Source organism: Armigeres subalbatus, chromosome 1 (assembly GCF_024139115.2).
Source record: "Armigeres subalbatus isolate Guangzhou_Male chromosome 1, GZ_Asu_2, whole genome shotgun sequence".
Taxonomy (NCBI): domain Eukaryota; kingdom Metazoa; phylum Arthropoda; class Insecta; order Diptera; family Culicidae; genus Armigeres; species Armigeres subalbatus.
Window position 1 is genome coordinate 294,306,395 of NC_085139.1, and position 12,084 is coordinate 294,318,478.

Here is a 12,084-nt window from a genome sequence, read left to right on the forward strand (position 1 = left end):
GAAAAGTACGCCGAAGTTCTTAAATTGATGCGGGCGTCCGAAAATCTTTCGGCGCTGGGTCAGGACGTGCGAAGCGTCAGACGCATCAAGACCGGTGAAATAATCTTGGTTCTGAAGCGCGAAGCGCAAGCTAATGGGACCAGGGTTTGAATCCAAAGGAGAATGAGAAAATCTCTCACTTATCATGTCTGTATACACTCTCGATAGGTAGCATACCGTGAGAGACGTTTTTCGGTAGCTGTTACGATAATGAACTGATTCGGGGGTCTACAACCCATGATAAATTTCTTTTAATAAGCCCCAATTGCGGGGGCACCAGTTCTGATGATGCATTTCAACTTGTTTTACACAGCTGTGCGAAAAAATATGGTCCCCAACATAAAATGAGCGAGAAAAACGTGTTTTATCAAACCCGCCTTTTTTTTCAACTTGTATACAAGTGCGATAGTTTTGTTTTCATGGCTTGTTATGATTCGAAGAGATTTTTGCCTTTCTTTTATCATTGTTCGTTATTTATCGAGAGCGTCTTCTGCAAACCCTGAATGGGATAGACTACTAGAAGCTGGCCCATGAGGTCTTGGGTGACGGCGCCGAGGTGAGGTTGTTGAGGGCGAAAGTGAACTACAAGTGCAAGCAACTGGACGAGGTCACGGACGCGGACGGCGTCGTCTCTACCATCTGAGACCAGTGCGGTACAGAGGTCGAAAAGTCCTCTGTACGCCTGAGAGGCGGTGCCTTTGGCACGCAGGTAGCCTACCTTAGGTTACCCCTTTCGGAAGCTAAAAAGGTAATGGAGCGAGGGCAGTTGAAGATCAGATGGTCAGTAGGCCCAGTAAGCAAACTCCAGCCGCCTTTAGTGTACAGGTGATATCGGCGCATAGAGCCGGGGCAGAGGTCCTACAACTGTAAGTGCCCAGACCGTATTGACCTGTGCCGCCATTGTGATGAAGAAGGGCACAAGGTGCAGTACAAGGTGTTACATTCCTCTGCTGAGGGTGCTTGGCGATATCCAAGATCAATGGTGTTTGTCTATTGCTATGCCCCACCAAGGTGGCCATTAGAACAGCTCAACCAGATGATCGATAGGCTATCGTCCGACCTAGAGGGTCGTAAGCCGGTCGTCAAAGGAGGAGATTTTATCGATTGTGGAGTGGAGTGGGGCAGCCGCTGCACCAATCGAAGGGGTTCAGCGTTACTAGAGGCGCTAGCGCAGCTCGACGCAGTGCTCGTCAATGATGGTTCCGCTAGCATGTTCAGAAGGAACAGGGTCGAGTCATGGATTGGCGTAACATTTGTCAGTCCTGGTCTGGCACCAGACTTGGACTGGAGGGTGAACGAGTATCACACCCATAGTGATCATCTAGCAATTCGCTTTAAGATCAACTATGGCGTGCAAAATCTGAGATTCGGAGATCCCTATCAGGTCCGTGGGTGGAAGATCAATCACTTCGACAGCGAAGTTTTCACCGCGGCCCTGGGACTGGAAGCCAACGCTGAAGGTCTAAGCGAGGATACGTTGGTAGCAGTTCTATAACGCGCGTGCGACGCAACACTGCCGGAAAGCCCTGCCGAGAAATGGTAGACGACCGGTATACTGGTGGAGTGCCGAGATTGCGGCCCTTCGAACAACCCGCCTCAAGACGAAGAATGCAACGTGCCCACACCGAGGATGGCAGAGCGAACCGCCGTGAAGTGTTTCGAGCTGCGAAACTGGCCTTCAACAAGCATCAAGAGCAGTAAGAGAGCGTGTTTCGACAACCTATGCGAAGGAGCTAACGCGAATCCGTGGGGTGACGTCTACAGCTTTTCACCCCCCGAACGGTCCCTGGATAGGTTGGCGAGGATTATCGAGGTACTCTTCCCGTCCCGAGCCACAAGTCCCTGGCCTCCTGCACCGCAAGGTAATATGGGTGCCGCCGAAATGGTGGCTCCGATGACATACGATGAATTACTCGCGGTTGTAAAATCCCTGGTAACGAACGAAGCTCCAGGGCCTGTCGGAGTTCCGAACAGCGCTCTGAAGGCAGCAATCATAGCGAACCCGAACATGCTCAGTCTAGCTATGCAGAGATGTCTTGATGAGTGTAGATTCCCCGAAAGATGGAAAAGGCAGAAAGTAAGGGTAAGTTCAGGGTCTAATTTGAGGTACCTGAGTGGTGCTGATCAACTTACGTGACATCCCTGGAAACTAGTTCCACCAGGGAAATGGTCCCTTTTTATATATCTGAAACCCATACCCATTTCCACTTTGATACGATACAAGTTTGATACGATACAGAATGGGTTTCAAAATGCATCAAAAAATTGCCTGGTAAACCAGATTAGAACATGACATACACCACTCAAGTAAAATGTCTTGTAAAACCATGAAGTTTGTCGCGAAATGGGTTTACGATCAATACAAAAAAGCCCACATCCCCAGAAGAACCAGGTTCTCGGAATGCCATGAAATCTGACGAACACCATTCTTCTTCTTCTTCTTCTTATTGGCATTATATCCCCACACTAGGACAGAGCCGCCTCGCAGCTTAGTGTTCATTAAGCATTTCCACAGTTATTAGCTGCGAGGATGCTAAGCCAGGTTACCATTTTTGCATTCGTATATCATGAGGCTAGCACGATGATACGTTTATGCCCAGGGAAGTCGAGACAATTTCCAATCCGAAAATTGCCTAGACCGGCACCGGGAATCGAACCCAGCCACCCTCAGCATGGTCTTGCTTTGTAGCCGCGCGTCTTACCGCACGGCTAAGGAGGACGAACACAATTCAGGTACCTCAAAATAGAATCTATTGAGCTCGTTTCGTGAAATCATGAAGTTTGAGACATCGCAAAATGGGTTTCAGATCAAAACAAAAAGTGGCAATTTCCCCGGGGGAGCTATGTTCCTGGAATGCCACTGAACCTGACCAACGCCACTTTAGTACCTCAAATTAGACTCTATTGAGCTCGTTTCGCGAAATCATAAAGTTTGAGACGTCGCATTGGCCACTTCCCCGGTGGAACAAGGTTCCATGAATGCCACGCAACCTGACCAGCACCATTCAGGTACCTCAAGTTAGACTATGTTGAGCTCGTTTCACGAAATCAAGAGGTTTGAGTCGTCGCAAGATGGGTTTCAGATCAAATCAAAAAGTGGCCACTTCCCCAGGGGAACCAGGTTTCCGGAATCCCGCAGAACCTGCCCGGATCAAATAAAAAAGCAGCCAATTCCCCGGGGGAACCAGGTCCCCGGAACACCGCGGAGCCTGACCTGCACCACTCAGGTACCTTCAATTTAGCACGTTTCGCGAAATCATGAAGTTTGAGATAATTTCCCCACTTACCAGGGGTACCTAGGTTCCTGGAATGCCACTGAACCTGACCAGCACCACTCAGGTTCCTCAAATTAGAATCTGTTGAGCTCGTTTCGCAAAATCATGAAGTTTGAGACGTCGCAAGATGGGTTTGAGATCAAATCGAAAAGTAGTCACTTCCCCAGGGGAACCACGAATCCTTACCAGCACCACTCAGGAACCTCAAATTAGACACTATTGAGCTCGTTTCGCGAAATTATGAAGTTTGAGACGTCGCAAGATGGATTTCGGATCAAATCGAAAAGTGGCCACTTCCCCGGGGGAACCAGGGCCCAGGAATGCTGCAGAAACTATCCACACCCACCAAGGAACCTTGGAAAAGACACTATTGAACATGTCTCGTGATTTCATTGAAGTAGGACACACCAAAAAATAGTTTTAAGACAAGGTCATTTGATTTGAGAAAAAAAGGTACCCCACTCGAACCCGGAATTATTCCGGAGACAGGTGGCTAATGCCAATTCTCTTCCCAGGTTTGAAAACTAGAGACGTAACCGGTTCGTTTGGTAGGTGAATCGTCAAAATCGTTTGAGAATCAAAGGAGTTATGATTTTTTGAAGTCTTTTTTTAGTGCCTAAAAAGTATCAAGGGAGGATAAGGGTTAAGGACCAGGTTAGGAATACAATCCGGCCCTGGTGCCTTGTTTAGCTTAAGTTTTCTTGCAACGGCGAAAGGCTCATCGTTAGTCACTAGCGGTACAACGTTTACTGACTCGTACGGTGTGGCGTGCCAGTCTGATGAGTTATGCCTCGGGAACAAACCTCGAACGATCCTGGGTAACATCTTCGGGGATTTCTCAGGAGGTGTACTCTTGGTCCTAGGAATCCCTATCCTGTATGCATGCCATCCTACACAGATCTTGAAAGCATTAAATTTCGTAGTTCAGAGCTCTGCTCGCTGTTTGGAACACCTGGCGTCTTTCTAGCCTGTCCGCTTCGGTTCTAGCACGTCGCAACCTTCTTTTAGCGCAAAGACAGGCTCTGCGAAGATCAGCCATCGTGCTCGTCCACCAATGCACCGGTTTGCGGTTGCCGGTTGGCATAGTCCTCCTGGGCATTGTAACGTCACATGCTCGTGTTAAGACATCGGATAACTCATCACCACTAAGGCCTACCCAAGTAACCAAAAGTTCCTTTAAAAGTACGTTTTTCGCTTAAGCAGCTCAGTGAAGCTGATTAAGCGAAAAACGTACTCTTAAAAGTACTTTTGGTTACTTGGGTAGAGTCCGATTTTCCCACCGTTCTGGGTCGAACTGCAAGGTACGCCCGTACTTTACTGACCCGCCTTGTGGTTCTGTTGGGGGTATAGCTGACCATAAAACGTATTTCCTGATGGTCACTAGCAGTATACCCTTCGTGAACCCCCCATTCAGGCTCCATCGTCCATCCCGCGCTGCAGAATGCCAGATCGATGCATGACTCGCCATTCTGTCCTCTGAACTTGACGCTTGGCCCTCGTTCAGCAGGGCTACGTTCAGTGCCGCTAAAGACTCTAGCAGGATATGACCTCTAGCGTTAGTAAATGATGAACTTTGTAAAAAACTTAAAAATCACTCTAATAAAGTATTAAAAAAATAACGACAAAATATATCTAGCGTTAGTGAACCGAGGCCCAATTCACTGCCCCCGCGTTGAAGTCACCTGCTACAAGTAATGGTTTAAGACCAGTTAGTCTCGCTACAAGATTATGCAACATCCTAGTATACTGCTCTATGCTCCGTCTTGGAGGACAGTAGCAGCTGCAAAAGTAAACTCCGTTTACCTTTGCTATAAAAAAAAAACTCTCATTATCAGGAGATGACGCTATCGCTTGGAAGGGATACCTCTCGCAAGTCCAAATCGTCACTATTCCAGGCTTATCCTCAACCCAACTGCTATGTTTAGCAGTGATGCGGTACGGGTCGGACAGCAAGGCAACATCAGCCTTATTGTCATGCACCGATTATTGTAGCAGCGCTTGCGCTGCCTCGCAGTGGTCGCAGATTTAGCTGAGCTACTTGCTAAGTGGAAGTATGCCCAGACGTTCAGTTCCGAGAGTCTTTCTCCAGGAAGAACAGGACTTTCCGCCCCTTCCGGGAACATCTAAAATCCCTGATGTTCCTACTTTTTCAATTTCTCCGTCAGTTGCTGGGCATCGAGAGCAATCCCAGGGTGCTCCAATGTTCACGTTTGCTGGCATCGTGGATTTCATCCTTAACTTCTTCAACGCTTCTGACCATGTGACAAACATGGTTAAATCAGTTCTCCCTCTTTTGACACCCCTTTTGAAGCAGCTGGCTTCCAAAATACCCCTACTTGAAACATTCATATCCTTTGATGGCTAACAAGGCCAACAAGGTTAATACGATTTCGGTTCTACAGTGGAACTGTCGAAGCATCCTTCACAAATTAGATATTTTTAAATTTTTAGTTTACAAATTACAATGCGATGTTTTTGCTTTGTGCGAAACATGGCTAACACCCGATGAGAACCTCCATTTTCCAGAACTTAACATCATTCGCCGAGATCGTGCAGACAGACATGGAGGGGTACTGCTAGGGATCAGGAAACAGCACTCCATCCATTGAGTCGATCTTGCACTGAAGCTGTCACATGTCAGGTGACTATCCGAGGAAAAGACCTCAGTATCGCCTCTATATATCTTCCGCCGGGAACTGCGATATCTCGCAGGCATCTCCCACACATCTGCTCGGTAATGCCCGAGCCACGGTTGCTCTGGGAAGATTTCAACTCTCATGGAACAGGGTGGGGGGAACTGTACGACGACAACCGTTCATCTCTGAAATACGACTTCAATATGCTATTCTTAATACTGGAAAACCTAAGCAACCAGAAGTTCAGATTTTACTTAAATTCACTCTTAACTGAACTAATTGGTTCACTATGGTTCACATCAAGTTCCAAGCATGTTTAACGGAACTTTAAAGTTCACTTAAAGTTCCGTTACATACAAAAAATTACTTAAAATGAGAGCTGATTAAGCCAAAATAGCCCTTCTTATCCGAACTTCTGGTTGCTTGGGAAGTTACACGAAGGGCACCTTCGGCGAAAGATAGCCGATTAGATCTTTCAATATGTTCTAGCTCACTATCCCTTGACTGCACGTGGTGGGTTGTCCAGGGTCCCCATGGTAGTGATCATTTGCCAATCGAAATATCAATCTCCAAACCAGCCTCCTCCGGTCGACATCGCATATGACCTCACGAAGCACAATATGCTGAGGCAATTGTTGTCGGTGAACAGTCGGTAGACGTACTTCCACCGCGGGTAGAGTACCAGTTTTTGTCCGAATTGATTCTCAATAGCGCTCTTCAAGCTCAACGCCGACCGGTGCCAGGAGTTTCGGTCTGTAGTAAGCCATCCAGTGGTGGGATGGCGAGTGTACATAGCACTATCGCGAGAAATCCATAGGTTTAATTTGCTGAAAAACCTCCCAGACGTCGCTGCATGTATCCGCAAGTAGGCCCCACCAAAGCGACCGTGTGCCGCTCAAAGCGCACAAGCCCAAGTCCTGGTGTTAGGTGGGACGCTAAACAGCCCTGACACGACGGCCCTCCGACGAGACAGGAGGTTTGCGCAGGCCCAATAAGCCGCCTAGAAAACCAATCATTACGAACAATATAAGAGATAATGCGACTCGATATAATCGGCCTCCGGATCTCCAGGAAATCCAGGAGGAGATTGGCCGGCTGAAGAACAACAAAGCCCCTGGGGTTGACCAACTACCAGGAGAGCTATTTAAACACGGTGGTGAGGCACTGGCTAGAGCGCTGCACTGGGTCATTACCAAGATTTGGGAGGAGGAAGTTTTGCCGCAGGAGTGGATGGAAGGTGTCGTGTGTCCCATCTACAAAAAGGGCGATAAGCTGGATTGTAGCAACTACCGCGCAATCACATTGCTGATCCTCACCTACAAGGTACTCTCCCAAATTTTATCCCGTCGCCCAGCACCAATTGTAAGGGAGTTCGTGGGGCAGTACCAGGCGGGCTTTATGGGCGAACGCTCCACCACGGACCAGGTGTTCGCCATTCGCCAAGTACTGCAGAAATGCCGCGAATACAACGTGCCCACACATCATCTATTCATCGACTTCAAAGCCGCATATGATACAATCGATCGGGACCAGCTATGGCAGCTAATGCACGAACAAGGATTTCCGGATAAACAGACACGGTTGATCAAAGCGACGATGAATCAGATGATGTGCGTAGTTCGAGTTTCAGGGGCATTCTCGAGTCCCTCCGAAACCCGCAGAGGGTTACGATAAGGTGATGGTCTTTCTTGTTTGCTATTCAACATCGCTTTGGAGGAAGTAAGGTAGGGATTGACACGAGTGGTACGATTCTCACGAAGTCCGCCCAGTTATTTGGTTTCACCGACGACATTGATATCATGGCACGTAACTTTGAGAAAATGGAGGAAGCTTACATCAGACTGAAAAGCGAAGCTAAACGGATTGGACTAGTAATCAACACGTCGAAGACGAAGTACATGATAGGAAGAGGCAAAAGAGAGGTCAATGCATGCCACCCACCACGAGTTTCTATCGGTGGTGACGAAATCGAGGTGGTTGAAGAATTCGTGTACTTGGGCTCCGCCGATAACGATACCAGCAGAGAAATTCGGAGACGCATAGTGGCTGGAAATCGTACGTACTTTGGACTCCATAAGACGCTCCGATCGAATAGAGTTCGCCGCCGTACCAAACTAACTATCTACAAAACGCTTATAAGACCGGTAGTTCTCTACGGACACGAGACCTGGACGATGCTCGTGGAGGACCAACGCGCACTGGGAGTTTTTGAAAGGAAAGTGCTGCGTACCATCTATGGAGGGGTGCAGATGGCGGACGGTACGTGGAGGAGGCGAATGAACCACGAGTTGCATCAGCTGTTGGGAGAACCATCCATCGTTCACACCGCGAAAATCGGAAGACTGCGGTGGGCCGGGCACGTAGCCAGAATGTCAGACAGTAATCCGGTGAAAATGGTTCTCGACAACGATCCGACGGGAACAAGAAGGCGAGGTGCACAGTGGGCAAGGTGGATCGATCAGGTGAACGACGATTTGCGGACCCTCCGCAGACTGCGTGGTTGGCGAAGTGCAGCCATGGACCGAGCTGAATGGAGAAGACTTTTATGTGCAGCACAGGCCACTCGGCCTTAGCCTTAGTAAATTGAAAACAACTCTCATTTCCGACACATGAAACTTCTGGCGCATCTCGTTGACCGCAGTTTCAGCATTGCAGTGCTTGTGCTGCCGATGGTACCAATCGACAAGAAGCTTCGTTCCCTCATGTCCTTTGGGAAGAATGACCGGGAACTTGAAATCGAAGGACACCTGTTGTGCACCTGCAATCCTGCCGTCCATCCGTATGACACCTTGCTCGTCCAGAAAGGGTGAAAGTTTGAGGATCTTGCTAGTTTTCTTAAGTCTCTGTTGTTCACCAGCGGGAAGTTCTTGGTTTTTCTTCAGAATAACAAGCTCGTCCCCAAAAGCCTCGTGCTAGATTTGTTTGAAGCCGGTTGTCTCCGCACGCAGCAATTCGCCCCGATTTAACCATTCCGTGTTGCTTGGTGACTGCTTTTTCGCCTTGCAACGAAGATTGTTCACGAACCGGCGCACGTAGGATACAGCACGGACTAGGCGCTCCCATTTTGAAAACCGTTCGTACTGCAGCAGCTCTTCCCTGACTCCGTCAAGGTGAAGATGAATCGGACGAAGTTCTTCCGAAGACTCCTCTCCTTTCCTTGTTTGCTGTGGCCACGAATTCGGATGCTCGTATAGAAATTTTGGAGCTTGGAACCAGCGACTGCTGGAGGTGATATCGGGACCTTTGCCCCACTTTGTGGGCTCGTCAGCGACATTCATAGGCGATGGCACCCAGCACCATTAATCGAAATCTGTGTGAGATCGTAGATTTCTGTCAACCTGAATGCGACAAATTGCCGATATTTCCTGGGATCTGCCCGCAACCAAGAGAGAAAGGTGCAGGAATCACTCCAGAAAGTTTTGCGACTGTGGTTCTCAATGACGGATTTTAAAAGTCGGGCACCGAGAACGGCGGCTGACAACTCCAGCCTGGGAATCGACAGCAGTTTCAGGGGGGCAACCTTCGTTTTCGCTGACACCAACGAGCATCGAACTCTTGTTTCTTCGACGATTCGGAAATATGCTACTGCTGCAAAGGCTTCCTCGGAAGCGTCCACGAAAATGTGCAGCTCGGCGGTCCTGTAGCCTTCGGAAGAGTAGCCAGGGAAGTAGCAACGTGGGATTTCGACTTGATCCAGCTGCTGGAGTAACTTGACCCATCGTTTCCACTGCTCAAGCAGTGTGTCACCAATGCGTTCATCCCAACCAAGTCCAGAGCGCCAGAAATGCTGCACAAGCACTTTTCCGTGGATGACGAAGATGGCTACCAGTAAGATGGGATCGAAGATGCTCATCACAGTGCGCAGAACTTCTCGTTTGGTTGGAACAGCGCCATCCGAAAGGAGAGCCTGGATTTCTTCTCGGAACACACCTTGAAAATAAAGACATCCGGTTCAGGCTTCCAGACCATTCCGAGAACGCGTTCGTAAGCGTCCGACCTGTCAATCCAAACTTTTTCCATCATTTCTGTTGGCTGTTCCCCGACCCGTGTGAGAACGTAACTGGAGTTCGACAGCCAATTTCGAGTGACGAATGACTGCTAGCTCCACTGCTTCCTGCACAGTGCCACGCTGCACAGAAAATCGTCTACATAATGGCGTTTCGTGATTGCTTCCACTGCCCGCGGCAACTCTTCGGCGTTCCGATTTTTGAGGAATTAAGCTGCAGAAGGTGAAAAGCGAACGTTGCTACGTCTATGACGAACACCTCGAAGGGCTTGGATGGATCGTCCCGCCACAGGAACAGCTGTGCCGATCAGGCATCAGGCCGAATCAAGATCTGGTGGAACATCTCGCAGATGTCAGCGCTGATGGCCACCTCAAACTGGCGAAACGAAGACAGAACCGCTGGAAGCGGTACGAGCAAGTCCGGACCAGCAAGAAGAGCAGAATTGAACGAGTGCCCTTGGACTTTAGCGGGCGCGTCCCAAACTAATCCGACCTTGCTCGGCTTCCTTGGGTTTGTAACGACGTTCAACGGCAGAAACCAGGTCCGCTTGGGGTCGAAACTGGCAAATTCCTCCGGACTAGCCTTATGTGCGTATCCCTTGGGCTTGCGGCTTGGTATTCTGTAATCTGGATCTTCACGTTGTCGTATAGGTCGGGACTTGATGCTAGGCGGCGCTCGAGACAGCGGAACCGCTTTTCCGCCATGGGCCGACTATTGTGGAATTCCACGTGGTCGCACTTCCACAGCAATCCGGTCTGGAACCTCCCTGATTCCGTCCATACAGTAGTCTCTTCCAGAATTTGACGGGCACGTCGATCATCGTCGCTCTCTATCGTGGAAGTTACAGCACCCGCACTTTCCAAAGCAAAGAACTCCTTCACGAGGTCGTGGAGCTCTTGATCGGGCGAACGAACAAAAATGTGAAACAGCTGATGGGTGGACTGGACCACTTCGGATGCACGTGCTTCCATATACTGTCCAGCCCAGCCTGGTTTTGGCTGCGATCGGACTGCCTCTAATTCCTTCTCTACTTTTCCGTGTTGCCATCACAAACGAATTATCCAAGCCGATCAGGATCGTGGGAACGGCGGTCGCGAAGCTTTGGACAGGTAGTCCTTGCAGATGGGGAAATTGCTTGGTAAGTTCACTGAAGGCAAATGACTGGGTTGGTTGAGACTCTTCACGTTATGCACTTCCTTCAAGTCGAATCTTGTGGTATTTGTCGTACCCGAAATCTGCAACTTTATCAGCTGTGATTCGTCTTCCACCCGCTCAACTCCACTGGTCCACTGCAAGCAGAGGGGATGTACGTTGCCGGTCACGCCGAGTTCTGCAGCTACCTTCGCTTCCACCAGAGTTCTAGATGAGCCGTCGTCGAGAAAGGCGTACGTCCTGATTGTTTTGCCATTCCCGTGTAGCGACACCGGGAGAATCCGGAACAGGACGGTTTGCTTGGGCTGACGATGAACGGTAACTGTGCTTGTAGTTGCTGGGTTTTCGGTTGCTCGAGATAATTGTGGATTTTGCCTGCCTGCCTGTTGCCTGCCTTGCATGCACTCTTAAAAATATTGAATTTTACATGCAATCTAATTATCAAAACACCTTAATATTTGGTGATGTAATCATTAACCAGACTCAATTTTACATGACTTTTGATGTATTTTGAAAATTGATATCCTCATTTCGTACCACACGACTGGCAACTTATTTGTACGTCAATGTAAACAAATATATGTCATAAACCTAAATCTAAGCGTGCGATGCTGTAAAAATAGATCCCTGATTGAACTTTATGTTCTGCTTGATGTAATTTTACATGTTCTTTGACATTGATGGTGCCTTCAAGCAAGCATGAAAAAAATCTGCCATGAGTTCAATTTCAAACGCAGCCGGTTCAAGACGTCGCGTCGCGGTACGTTTTTCAAAAAAGGTAAAAAATGGCGATAAAGTGCATTTGTGAAGCAGTGTACGACAATTGCACCGCTTATCTTAAACACATTCACGTTCACCGGCATTTAAAAATATTCAGATGCGTGTTTGACTGTGCAGTGAACTTTAAATCCTTTGTTGCTTATCGAAAGCACATTAGGCAACGCCGTTTTGTTCAACAAGGAGAGAAGCTCGATG

General features: G+C 48.6%; 1 protein-coding gene across 3 annotated transcripts in view; it reads right to left on the reverse strand.

Moving 5' to 3' along the window:
* The window catches only part of LOC134207740 (protein retinal degeneration B), a 264,455-nt gene that overhangs the window by 42,254 nt on the left and 210,117 nt on the right, over positions 1-12,084 (reverse strand). The window lies entirely within an intron of this gene.